The 14,950-nt window shown below is 37.1% G+C and overlaps 1 non-coding gene across 1 annotated transcript; it reads right to left on the reverse strand.

Moving 5' to 3' along the window:
* Nucleotides 1-14,842: 14,842 nt before the first annotated feature.
* On the reverse strand, nt 14,843-14,950 carry LOC112731802 (small nucleolar RNA R71). The gene has a single exon (XR_003167560.1). It is a non-coding gene; the product is annotated as a small nucleolar RNA R71 (small nucleolar RNA).

Consider the following 14,950-nt stretch of genomic DNA (forward strand, 5'->3'; position numbering starts at 1 on the left):
CTTTTCCCGCCAATTTTACATTCCGCAATTCTCATCTAAATCTTGATTCCGCTCAACTAGAACACACTTCTAATCTGAATTGCTCACTCAACCAATCCTTGTGGGATTCGACCTCACTCTATTGTGAGTTTTTACTTGACGATAACCGGTGCACTTGCCGGAAGGAATTTTGCCGATCGTGCAATTTCCTAAATCGTAGCATAACAAGTTTATGCGCATCAAAGTACATTTTGGATTGTGACATTTTTCTTCTCAGTATTCTAACTCTTATACAATCCTTAATGCAAATTTGCTTAACTCAATCTCCTCTTCTATTGCTCCTTTGCCACTTTGTGTTTCTTTTGATTATTTGCCTATTTGTTTTCTTATTTTTTTATATCCTAGTTTTCTGTCTTTCAAGATGTCTGCCAGCCAAAGAAAAGGAAAAGCAAAGGCTACTACTGGCAAACATAAAAGAGGAGAATCCACTATGTCCATTATGGATATCATGCACGATGACTCCTGGTGGGAGAAAAACTTTACCCCGCAGGAGAAGGCTGACCAGCTACTCCCTGCTACTGATCCAGTAAAGTTTGCAAGCCGATACTGTGAGCTGAAGTATCCGGTATTTGCAACCTCCAGGAACCTCTACCTGGAGAGGACTCTGAAGATCCCAGAAGAACTCTAGCAATACACCTCTGATCAGATCAAACAAAGAGGCTGGTTCTTCCTGGAAAGAAACCTGACTGAGGTCAATGCATCTTGGGTAAGGGATTTCTACTGCAATTACTTCAAGACTTCCCTAGATGCAGTGAACCTAAGAGGGAAGCAGATTCTGGTCACTGAAGAGGCCATAGAGGATGTTCTGAAACTTCTGCCTAAATCTAATCAGTTGGATGGTTATAAAAAAGTTGAGGAGGATATGCGCTTCATGAAGTTTGATTGGGATGCAGTCAAGGCCAGGATAGCCCTTGACCTGATCGTTCCATGGATCATGGGTCAGAACACCACCATGCCAAAGGGAATCAAGCGAATTTACTTAAATGATGAGGCTCGGCTATGGCACCAGATCCTGAGCAATTTTGTCATGCCGAGTACCCATGAGACAGAGATCCCTGCCGCTATGATCACCCTCCTATGGTGTGTGATGAAGGGTAAGGACCTGTACCTGCCACGCTTTATCCGGTACTATATGGCCATGGTCCACGTCCGAGGCACTCTTCCCTTTCCTTATCTGATTACACAGCTAGGCCTTCGAGCTGACGTGCCTTGGGAGGATGCTGATGAAAAGCCATCTGCTGCAAAATGCAAGAAGATTATCCCTCACAGCAGGAACTTTCTGGCTTTGGGCTACAGACCTCCATTCCTCACTGCTACTGTTGAGACAGCCACACCATCTGCCGGCCCTTCTTCTTCCACAGCTACCCCTGCTACCACCACTGCACCTTCACCTACCTCAGAGCCCATCTATCACCTAGTGCACCGCCTATTTCGACGGCTTGACCAGATGGAGCGTCGCAACAAGCGACGCTATGAGCACCTGAAGCTGATGATACGATCTGGCGACATCCCCTCCGAGCCTGACATACCATCTGAGGCATCTGAGGAGGAGGCGGATGATCACGAGGCAGAGACCCATCCACAGAGCGAGGCTGCGCAGGCAGGCACAGAGCAGGCCGCATCACATCAGGAGGCTCCGCTTCAGATTCAGGCTGTAGACCTAGAGATTCCTATCCAGTCAGCACCTCCTCTGCAACAGGCAGATCTTCAGACCACCACCACAGAGACTCCAGCTATCCACCCTTCCAGTGATGACACCCCTTCACACCCTGTTTGAGTGAGCATCAGGGACGATGCTTCTTTTTAAGTGTGGGGAGGTCGCCATCTCTGGCGTATTCTTTTGGTGACCACTACAGACTCTTTCATTTTATTTTGCTATTTTTTTGTATTTTTCTCTTTATTTTTATTTTTATTCTCCCAGTACTTATACATTGCTATTTTCATGTATTTATACTCTATTTTCTGCATTTCACATTTTCAGTTCATATTTTAGCCATTTAGTTTAGTAGCAATTCTAACTTATTAGTTATAGAAATTGTGGATTAATTAGTATAGTTTACCCTTTTTAGCATAGGATAGCTTAGTTTAATTTGAAAATATAAAAAAGAAGTAAACTAGAGACTTGAACATAATAGAAACAACCCACACCTTGTATATATAGCATTATATGTTAGTTAGTTAACAACATTTCATCAAGGAGAAACACAAACTTTAAAGCCATTCAAAATAAATTTTACATTGAGAATAATGGGAACTTTTAATTTTACTTGCATGACATACATAATTGATATATAATTTCTGAGTTAGAGAACACACAGCCTGTGAGTTTTGGGCTTAATTGTATGGTTACATTCAAACCATAATTTTTATTCCTGTGTGTTCCGCCCTTCTTTTTTTTTATTCTGATGTTCTTTACTTTGTTTTAATCTATATGTCAGATTATAGAATAGAAATACATACCAAGAGAGTGATTGAGGCCATTATTTAATTTTAGCTCACTTATCCCAAATTAGCCTACCCTTTACATCACCCTTGTTAGCCCCCTTGAGCCTTTAAATCCCCTCTTATTCTATAAGCCCCAATACTAGCCTTAAGCAGAAAAATAAAATAAAAATCCCAAGTTGGATCCTTGGTTAGCTTAAGATAGAAAGTGTGTAATTGTTTAAGTGTGGGAAACCTATTGGGAACATGGATGATAAAAACAAAAGGTAGAAAAGTTGAAAAGAATAAAATTATTCAAATAAAAATTTTGGGAAGCATGCTCATGTAAAATCAAATAATTGAATTACCATGTGCAATAAAAAAAAATGTGTTATATTTCAGTATTAGAATAAAGGGGATACAAAAAGATTCCCCAAATGCAAAATAAATGCACATGTGACAAAAGTTAAAGTATGAGCATGTAACATCAAAAGTGGGAAAAAGTGGGAACATAGGTAAAGAAGTTTTACTTTACAAAGTATGTATGTTAGGTGAGATCTTAGACTAATCAAGGATTCGCTTAATTAGCTCACTTAGCCTTATACATATACCTTTACCTTTACCTTGGCCCCATTACAACCTTAATTAAAGACCTCATGACTTTTGTATGCCTATATTCTATAATTGTTGATTGGTTAGATGAAGAACAAAGTTATAGAAAGGAAGGATAAAAAGAAGAATAGAATGATTAACCCAATAAACACTGAGTGACTATAGAGTAAACACAAAATCCAGTGAGGGTTCAATAGCTCATTAACATATATCTCTGCTTGAAATTGTCTTGCAAGTTTATAAAATGCTTTTCTCTCCCATCTCAACTGTAAATGTGCTTTATCATTATCTAAGGTTTGGCTATATATATATATATATATATATATATATATATATATATATATATATATATATATATATATATATATGACTCCTTGAGAATGTGAATTAATTCAACTACATGTAAGCTTTATATACAAGTGAATAAAAATTAAGAATTACGTGATTCATGTAGGTAGTTGCATTTAGAGTAGATAGCATTGCATGAGATTCCACCACTTTAACCTTAACATACTCTTTATCTTGGACTTAGCATGAGGACATGCTATTGTTTAAGTGTGGGGAGGTTCATAAGCCCATATTTTATGATATATTTTGTGCTTAATCTGAGTGATTTATTCAATCCTTCACCTACTTATTCATATTAATTGCATGGTTTTACTTTCCCTTCCTTATTATGTGATGTATGTGAAAAACATGTTTTCTATGCTTAAAAATAATTATTTTGATTACCTTTTATTTCCATTCGATGCCGTGATTCGTGTGTTGAGTAGTTTCAGATCTTCTAAGGCAGGAATGACTTAAAGGATGGAAAGGAAACATACAAAAATTGAAGGAAAGCACAAAACAGAGTTTTTGAAGAAACTGACAGCCACGCGATCGCATGGGCGACGCGGCCGCATGCCAGCATGAAAAGGCATTGACGCGGCCGCATGACTGATGCGACCGCGTGACAAGGAAAACTCCGAATGACGCGACCGCGTGACCTACGCGGACGCGTGACAGAGGCCACGCACCAGAAATTGCAGAAAACGCTCATAGCAAATTCTGAAGCCCTTTTTGGCCCAAATCCAAGTCCAGAAGGCATAGACCAGAGGTTATGAAGTGGGGGAATGCATCCATTCAAGGAGAGTCTCCAATTAGTTAGTTTTCCATGATTTAGATTTAGTTTTGAGAGGGAGATTCTCTCCTCTCTCTTTAGGATTAGGATTTAGATTTAGGATTTTATGCGCTTTCAGGATTATCTCTTTTTATCAGGTTCAATATTCCTTTTTATTATTTTTCCAATTTTATTTATGAATTCTTCTATGTTATAGATTACTCTTTGAATTAATGTTATTTGAGGTATTTCAGTTTATTATTGCTTTCTGTTATTTACATTATTGTTATTCCCATATGAAGACATTTTTATTCCAGTAGATTTACTTTTCTCCTTTTGGTCTTGCTTAAGAAATCAGTAACTCAGGAGTTATCAAACTCAAGCATGATTGATAATTGTTATCTTTGCTAATTGAACTGAACTTCTATAATCCCAATCTTTCCTTAGGGATTAACTAGGATTCGAAGATCAAACTAATTAGTCACTTGACCTTTCTTTACTTTAAGTAAAGACTAATTGAGTGGAATTAAGATTCAATTTTCATCATCATTGATAAGGATAACTAGGATAGGACTTCTAATTTCTCATACCTTGCCAAAAGTGTGTTTTACAGTTATTTATTTAAATTACAGTCTTTTATTTATTTCAATTACAATTTAAGTTACTTGTTCCTCATCTTAAAAAACCCCAATTTACAATCTTCATAACCAATAATAAGAACATACTTCCCTACAGTTCCTTGAGAAGACGACCCGAGGTTTAAATACTTCGGTTATCAATTTATTTAGGGGTTTGTTACTTGTGACAACCAAAATGTTTGTAAGAAAGGTTGATTGCTTGGTTTAGTAACTATACTTGCAACGAGAGTTTACTATAACTTCTAAACCATCAATCACTAGTTCTTTCAGTGATATCATTAGAAGCCAATTTTTCCACAGGAGCTATAACAAATTCAAATGGAAAATACATGAAGAAAATGAGATAGAAGCTAATTATTTTCTAACCTTTTAACTTTATTAAGTACATAAGCCATTATTATAATATCTTTAGATGTTAATTACTCTATGTATATGCACAATCATCTTTCTATCTCAAATTAAAAATTTGCAAGCTTGTAAACAGAATGGATCATCAAAATACGAGCACAATTTTTAAACACATGCTACTAAAAAAATAGACATACGTAAACATAAATAATTATCACTATATATACTCAAAAAAAGGGAGTAATGTTTAATGATGTCATGAGCACACATATATAGACATAATATGATGTCATAAAGATAGTTTACTGGAATTTCTAAATAATAAATATTATCCATTTTAAAGTACCCATTTCCATTTTTTCATTCTGTGCTTAAATCATATATTATATGGAAATACCTTTCTCTTTGATAATTTGTAAAATCACTTAAACCAAAGTTTTCTAAATGAACAGGGTGATTGGAATGCTCAGAAATACAACAAAGTATGAATACATGAAGAAGATAACAAAAGCAGCAAGGTACCTGAATTTTCTTCTTTTCTATGCCCAATTATGTAATCTCTAGAAGCAACTCACTATCGTCCCCGCAAGGATGACCTGGCAGACCTGCAACAAGTAAAACACAAAGTGAGTGGCATGAAATTGCACCAAACAAACAATGCTAATGAGAATGGAAGTGGGACTTGAAACCTGCTAAGACTGGCAACAGACAAACTGCGATCTAAGGCTTCTTTACAAATATGTGAGCCAACAAATCCAATGCCTCCCAACACAAGCAACTTGAATTGCATTGAGTACATATTAGGTTACACTTACACACACAAAATTAAGTAAAATAGAGTGAAAGTAAATGTCGGTAGTAGAATAGAATGAATACCTTGTCTGTTGGGGGCGGAGGTATGTTTATCATTTCAGCTTCTTCGACCTTGAAGGGTTCATCAACCTCATTACTGTGTTAGTAAAAGTGCATGCTCTCTAAGTCAAGATTTGAATAACACCATCTCATCCCCCAACATAAGGAAAGAAGTTACAACTCCAAGATGCATGGAAATAAATAACTGAAGAATGACTAACTAATTAACTGATGCAACCAAAATTACACATCTTTCTTTTGATCCAAAATCGAAAGAACCAAGGACATTTTGTTAGCTCTAACTACCAAAATAATTTTGAATCCTTATGTTGATATGCACATAATAAGGTTATTTGGTTAGAGCAAAATGCGTGCACCTTCAATGACAAATTTTCTGAATAGCTTTAAATAGATATATTAAAGTATCATTTATTATCAAAAAATAATCAACTAACAAATATATCAAACTAACAATTAACCTTTAACAAATATAAATTTTAAGGACATTTTTAGAATGTACCTGCCTAGAACAGCGATGGGAGAAAGTGAGAGAGCAGAAAAGAGGCACAATGATGACTGAAAAAGTAGAACCACTGATGAACGTAAATATTCGTATGCCGGTTAGAAACTAACAATGAATCCGGTCGTGAGTATAGTCTAACCAACACACAAATACCGCATCAAACAATTCTAAAATCTATAACCGAGAGTATTGATCTCGGGTCGTTCTCCCTAGGAATTGCCTTAGAATGCTCATCATTGATTAGGAAAGCCTTTGTTGTTTTGAGAGTAGGTGCAAGAGTTCAAACTGACCAAAAGCAAACAACAATTAATTGCGATAAAAGCCTTGGCTAGGGGTAAGCATTGAAAGTTCCATCACTATAGCTTCCTTCAATTATGATAAGGATTGATTGTTGCTTTACTTAGTTAACCCCCTAACAATGGAGGAAAGTCAAGTGAGAGTAACTAACTTGAGTCACAAGTCCTAGTCTCACCCTTAGGAAGTCTAGCTTTAGTGCACTCCAAGTCAATTAGCAACTTCACAATTCATAATCTACAATTGATATTCACTATTCAAGTGTCTCCAATAACTCAACCCCTAAGCCAAGTGAGAGAAATCTACTCCATAGCTAGGGTTGTCATTATCACAAACAATTGGTAGGCAATTAAAGAAGACTTGATGTAATTAAGAGAGGAGAATTGAATTAAAGTTATCTAATCCAAGCAATCATTAACAATCAAACAATTGAATGAAATTACACAATTCATTAATCCAAAATCAAGGTAACAAAGTCAACCAAATCTAGATCTAAGAAATTGAATCAAAAGAGCATTAATTAAGAGTAGAAGAAGAGTAGATCTACAACTTGTACCAAAGTAAAAGTGAATTAGCAAAGGATCTCACCAAGAAATCAAAGGAGAATTGCTATGGAGGAAGTGAAATCCTAGAGAGAAGTTGGAGCTTCTCTCTTTAAAAACAAAATGTAACTAACTTCCTAAAATATCTAGAATTATGACTAATTGTCCTAACACCACTAATCCTTGGCCTTCTTAAGCTTTTCCCTCCAAAATTCTGCTCCAAAATAGGGCTTGGGACTCCCTGAAATTACTGGGCATGTGCTCTTTTAAAAAATCATGTGCGCACATCGACGCGTACGTGCACTGCACGCGTACGCATCCTTGGAGTCTTATGCGATCCGCGCGCAGGCGTAAGGTGTGCACGAGCGTCACAGGGAATATGGCTCAGCCATATAAATGCGCCGGCTCCTCGCTCGGCTCCACTGCGCTGGCTCTGGATGCGCGCATGTACGCGTATGCGCAACGTGCGCGTGCGCGTGCATGTCCAAATTCCAAATCTTCAATTTGTTCCATGCTCCTTCCATTCATGCATGCTTCCTTCACTCCTCTTAGCCATTTTTGCCCTGTAACTTCTGAAACCACTTAACAAATGAATCAAGTTATCTAATGGTAATAGGTGCGGATTACAAATTGTCAATTTTAATACAAAAGAAGCACATTTTCATCTATGAGGCAAAATGGAGAAGGGAACACAAAATCACGCAGTTTTATATGAATAAGTGGGGAAGATCATGGATAAAATCATTAGATTCTATACATGATAAACCCTAAAAACGGGGTTTATCAACCTCCCCACACTTAAAGTGTAGCATGTCCTCATGCTAAGGGAAAGCAAAAGATCAAAGGACCATAAGGGAATAGGACTCATGTAATGCAATGTACCTACATGAATGCAACTAGGGTGTATGCTACTACCTACTTGGTTAAGAGCAATTCAATCTTCCTAGAACATTCATATGTATATGCACATAGGGCAAGATGATGACCAATGTATGAACTCTACGAATTCTAGAATTGAAGTGAAATATGCATGGCTTGCATGAAGAACGCTCGCGAGAGCCAGGAACAAGGAGTTGAGCTTCGAACCCCTTACCGGAAGTATTTACGCTCTATTCGCTCGGTGTATAGGGTTGATCACTCAATCCTCCCCTACTTCATGCTTTTCCAAAATTTGTTTTTCTTCTAACAATCAACATATATTCCATGCTTGCATACAAGTATCATGAGGTCTTTTCTTTGGGTTGTAATGGGGCTAGGGTTAAGGTAAGGATGTATTTTTGGTCAAGTGAGCTTGAAATTTGAATCTTTGACAAGTTTAGACTTCCCACCTAACCTATGACATCCTATACGATTGAGTTCTAACCTAACTACCAATTTTTTTCACTTTTTGAACATACTCATGCATTTTCTTTTCATTTTCCAACACTTATGCATTGACTCTTATTGAGCTTTGCCTTAGGGCATTTTGTCCCCTTTTATTTCTTCCTTTTTTTTTCTTTGTTTCTTTCCTTTTCTATTTCTATTTTTTTCTTCTTTTCCTTTTCATATATTTTTTTATATGCAAGAACGTCAATGCATAAGGTCTATACATTTAATCAATACATGAGCATGTACCCAATTCCCAATAATTTCAATAAAAATACAAAACTACCCTTTTATTTCCCCAATGTCCTAAGGTTCCCACACTTGAATGATATACACACTCTAGCCTAAGCTAATCAAAGATCCAAATAAGAACATTCATTGTTTTCCGCTTAAAGGCTTGTAATATGCTAAATTAAGAACAAGTGGGTTAATCGTAGGCTCAAATTGGCTAACAATGGAAGACAAAGGGTGAGGCTATTTGGGCAAGTGAGCTAGTAAAACGATGGCCTCAATCACATAAATGCATGGATACAAGGGATAATGGACATATAAAATTAAGCAAATCAAAGATCACAATCGTAAGAAGAGAACAATTGCACACAAGAAAGGAGAATAAGTGGTTATAAGATGTAACCACACCATTAGGCTCAAAACTCACTTGCTTGTGTTCTTGGCTCAAAATCCATGTTCCAAATTACACTCTTCGAACAAGCGTGTGCATAAAAAATTTTCAAAGAAATTGGTAGGGTCGCCCTAAAATTCTATTTTTTTCTAGGAGAGAAGTCATTACTCTAACCAAGTGGATTTATTAAGGGATAATTAGTATGCAAGAGATGCAAAAAATGAAAAATCTAACATTCAATCTATTCTAATTAGCAAAGGTGATTCAAAATTTATTCGGGTGTTACCTATGAAGACCGGTCAGCCGACCGACCTCCCCACACTTAGAAGTTGGCACGGTCCTCCGTGCCTTGAGTGAGACGCAGTGGTTGATCGGCTTCTGAGTGTCCATCTTCTCCATCATTATCGCTTTCCGCATTATCGGTGCCGGTGGAGGTGGAAATTTCTGGTTCTTCCATAGGTGGCGCTAGGCAACTTAGAAGCTTCTTGACAAAGGTGTATCGGCGTTGATTACGCTGCTCATAACGGTCAAGCTTCTTGTGAAGGTCCTCTATACGTTGCATTGATGACTTTGGTGGTGCGGATGAGGTGGTGGGAATGCCCATGGGGACGGCTAAGTCTGGCTCTTCGGTGTCCACCGGAGGGTAAAGATATCTCCCATTTGGAACAACATCTCCATCTATCGGGATCATGGCCCTCTAATCCCTAGTCTCTCGTGGAACGCCGGCTGTGGCAACTAGATCGGTCACCAGAGTGGGAAATGGTAGGTTCCCTTTTGCGTGGATACGGGCCATAGCTTGGCGAATGAGACGGGGGATATGCACCGGTCTCTCGGTGAAGACACACCAAACTAATAAGGCTAACTCAGTAGTGATAGATGAGCCATGGGTGCTTGGGAGCACATAGTGGGCCAGAATTTAGGCCCATGCCGGAGCCTCTCTAGTGAGAAAACGTGCGATGATGCCCTTGGGTCGAGGTCTCGTCCTTCCTCGAATCCAGAATGATTTGGGTATAGCAATAACCTTGAGGATGGCATCCCAATCAAACTCATATTCGCACCGTGCCGACAAAATCTCTTGATATGCATCAATCCCTTCCGCTAACGGTCCGGTCTTAAGCACACGTTGAGTGGCCTCCTCTGTGACGGGGACTTGTTTTCGGCGTACAAAAATCAATGCAAGGGATGGGGAATGGTAGTTAGTGTAGAATTCTACCACCCAGGACAAGTTTGCCTCCCGTGGCTTCCTCAATAGGAACTCCCATTGCCGCCGCTCGTTGCGGGGCATGATGAGTGGAATGACTTGAGCCGGAGGGGATAGTAGAGGCTCCACATGATAGTTCCTTGGTTTGATCAAGGGGTAGACAAGTGATGAGCGGATAATTTATACGCTTTTTGGCATTGTTTTTAGTATGTTTTAGTAGAATCTAGTTACTTTTAGGGATGTTTTTATTAGTTTTTATGTTAAATTCACATTTCTGGACTTTACTATGAGTTTGTGTGTTTTTCTTTGATTTCAGGTATTTTCTGGCTGAAATTGAGGGACTTGAGCAAAAATCAGATTCAGAGGTTAAAGAAGGACTGCTGATGCTGTTGGATTCTGACCTCCCTACACTCAAAGTGGATTTTCTGGAGCTATAGAACTCAAAATGGCGCGCTTCCAATTGCGTTAAAAAGTAGACATCCAGGGATTTCCAGCAATGTATAATAGTCCATACTTTGAACGAGTTTAGATGACGTAAAAGGGCATTGAACGCCAGTTCTACGCTGCTATCTGGAGTTAAACGCTAGAAACAAGTCACAATCCAGAGTTGAACGCCAAAAATACGTTACAACCTGGCGTTCAACTCCAGAAAGAGCCTCTGCACGTGTAACATCTAAGCTCAGCCCAAGCACACACCAAGTGGACCCCGGAAGTGGATTTATGCATCAATTACTTACTTCTGTAAACCCTAGTAGCTAGTTTATTATAAATAGGACTTTTTACTATTGTATTAGACATCTTATGATCTTCGGATCATCTTTGATCACGTTTTGGGGGCTGGCCTCTCGGCCATGCCTGAACCTTTCACTTATGTATTTTCATACGGTAGAGTTTCTACACTCCATAGATTAAGGTGTGGAGCTCTGCTGTTCCTCAAAGATTAATGCAAAGTACTACTGTTTTTCTATTCAATTCAACTTATTCCGCTTCTAAGATATTCATTCGCACTTCAACCTGAATGTGATGAACGTGACAATCATCATCATTCCTTATGAACGCGTGCCTGACAACCACTTCCGTTCTACCTTAGATTGAATGAGTATCTCTTAGATCTCTTAATCAGAATCTTCGTGGTGTAAGCTAGATTGATGGCGGCATTCATGAGAGTCCAGAAAGTCTAAACCTTGTCTGTGGTATTCCGAGTAGGACTCTGGGATTGAATGACTCTGACGAGCTTCAAACTCGCGAGTACTGGGCGTAGTGACAGACGCAAAAGGAGGGTGAATCCTATTCCAGTATGATCGAGGACCTCAGATGATTAGCTGTGCTGTGACAGAGCATTTGGACCATTTTCACAAGAGGATAGGATGCAGCCATTGGCAAGGGTGACGCCCCCAGACGATTAGCCATGCAGTGACAGCACATCGGACCATTTTCCAGAGAGGATCAAAAGTAGCCATTGACAACGGTGATGTCCTTACATAAAGCCAGCCATAGAAAGGAGTAAGACTGATTGGATGAAGACAGCAGGAAAGCAGAGGTTTAGAGGGACGAAAGCATCTCCATGCATTAATTTGAAATTCTCACCAAGGATTTACATAAGTATCTCTATCCCTATTTTATTATTAATATTCAAAAACTCCATAACCATTCTATATCCGCCTAACTGATATTTACAAGATGACCATAGCTTGCTTCATACCAATAATCTCCGTGGGATCGACCCTTACTCGCGTAAGGTTTATTACTTGGACGACCCAGTGCACTTGCTGGTTAGTTGTGTGAAGTTGTGATAAAGAGTTGAGACTACAATTGAATGTACCATGTTGATGGCGCCATTGATGATCACAATTTCGTGCACCAAGTTTTTGGCGCCGTTGCCGGGGATTGTTCGAGTTTGGACAACTGACGGTTCATCTTGTTGCTCAGATTAGGTAATTTTCTTTTTGTTTTATTTTCAAAAATTTTTCAAAAATCTTTCAAAAATTTTCTCCATTGTTTTCGAAAAAATTTTAAAAAATTTTTTTTTCAAAAATATATTTTTCTTCAGAATTTTTAAGAATGAATTCTAGTGTTTTATGAAGCATGTTGAAGCCTGGATGGCTGTAAAGCCATGTCTAAATTCTTTTAGACTGAGGTTTCACTTATACTCAAGAGAAGAGCTTCTTTGTCTTTCTTAGCAAATTAGCTGATGCATGTAATAGCATACTAAAGCTTGGCTGGCTATTAAGCCAAGCCTCACCCTCAGATTGGAGCTTTAGTTTAAAGAGTACAAGATTCCTGGAATTCATATTAAAAATTTTGGAATCCTTATTTTCCTTTTTCAAAGTTATTTTTGAAAAATATAAAATAAAAATACAAAAAAATTAAAAAATCATAAAAATCAAAAATAGTTCATGTTTCTTGTTTGAGTCTTGAGTCAGATTTAAAGTTTGGTGTCAATTGCATATTTATCTTGCATTTTTCGAAAAAATTCATGCATTCATAGTGTTCTTCATGATCTTCAAGTTGTTCTTGGTAAGTCTTCTTGTTTGATCTTGATGTTTTCATGTTTTGTGTCTTTTCTTGTTTTTCATGTGCATTTTTGCATCCATAGAGTCTAAACATGAAAGATTTCTAAGTTTGGTGTCTTGCATGTTTTCTTTGCATATAAAAATTTTCAAAAATAAGTCTTGATGTTCATCATGACATTCAAAGTGTTCTTGGTGTTCATCTTGACATTCATAGCATTCTTGCATGCATTCGTTGTTTTGATCCAAAATTTTCATGCATTGAGTCTTTTTCATGTTTTTCTCTCTCATCATAAAAATTCAAAAATCAAAAAAATATCTTTCCCTTTTTCTCTCTCAAAATTTCGAAAATTAGATTTGACTTTTTCAAAAATTTTTAAAATCTAGTTGTTTTTATGAGTCAAATCAAATTTTCAATTTAAAAATCTTATCTTTTTCAAAATCTTTTTCAAAAATCAAATCTTTTTCATTTTTCTTAGTTATTTTCAAAAATTATAAAAATATTTTTCAAAAATATTTTTCTTAATCTTATCTCATAATTTTCGAAAATAACATCATCAATTAATGTTTTGATTCAAAAATTTCAAGTTTGTTACTTGCTTGTTAAGAAAGATTCAAACTTTGAGTTCTAGAATCATATCTTGTGATTTCTTGTGAATCAAGTCATTAATTGTGATTTTAAAAATCAAATCTTTTTCAAAAACTAATTTAAATCATATCTTTTCAAAAATATCTTCTTATATTATCTTTTTCAAAAATTTGATTTCAAAATATCTTTTCTAACTTCCTAACTTCTTATCTTTTCAAAATTTGTTTCAACTAACTAACTAACTTTTTGTTTGTTTCTTATCTTTTTCAAAACTACCTAACTAACTCTCTCTCTAGTTTTCGAAAATATCTTCCCTCTTTTTCAAAAATTATTTTTAATTAACTAATTATTTTAATTTTTGATTTTAATTTTTGAAAATTACTAACCTTTTTCAAAAACTATTTTCGAAAATCACTAACCCTTTTTCAAAAATAATTTTCAAAAATCCTTCTCCCTCATCTCCTTCTAATTATTTATTCATCTACTAACACTTCTCTTCATCTCACTTCACTGCTCCTATCCTTACCCTTATGTTTGGATTCTTCATTTTTCTTCACCCCTATTCCTTTTCTTCTTCTACTAACAATAAGGAACCTCTTTACTGTGACATAGAGGATTCCTATTCTTTTTTTGATTCTCTTCTCTTTCTTATGAGCAGGAACAAGGAAAAAGGCATTCTTGTTGAAGCTGATCCAGAACCGGAAAAGACTCTGAAGAGGAAACTAAGAGAAGCTAAATTACAACAATCCAGAGACAACCTTATTGAAAATTTCGAACAAGTAAAGGAGATGGCAGCCGAACCCAACAACAATAATGCAAGTAGAATGCTTGGTGACTTTACTGCACCAAATTCTAATTTACATGGAAGAAGCATCTCCATTCCTACCATTGGAGCAAACAACTTTGAGTTGAAACCTCAATTAGTTTCTCTGATGCATCAGAACTGCAAGTTTCATGGACTTCCATCTGAAGATCCTTTTCAGTTCTTAACTGAATTCTTGCAGATATGTGATACTGTTAAGACTAATGGAGTAGATCCCGAAGTCTACAGGCTCATGCTTTTCCCTTTTGCTGTAAGAGACAGAGCTAGAGTATGGTTGGACTCTCAACCTAAGGATAGCCTGAACTCTTGGGATAAGCTGGTCAAGGCTTTCTTAGCCAAGTTCTTTCCTCCTCAAAAGCTGAGTAAGCTTAGAGTGGATGTTCAGACCTTCAGACAGAAAGAAGGTGAATCCTTCTATGAAGCTTGGGAGAGATACAAAGGACTGACCAAAAAGTGTCCTTCTGACATGCTT

This window comes from Arachis hypogaea, chromosome 12 (assembly GCF_003086295.3).
Source record: "Arachis hypogaea cultivar Tifrunner chromosome 12, arahy.Tifrunner.gnm2.J5K5, whole genome shotgun sequence".
Lineage (NCBI taxonomy): Eukaryota > Viridiplantae > Streptophyta > Magnoliopsida > Fabales > Fabaceae > Arachis > Arachis hypogaea.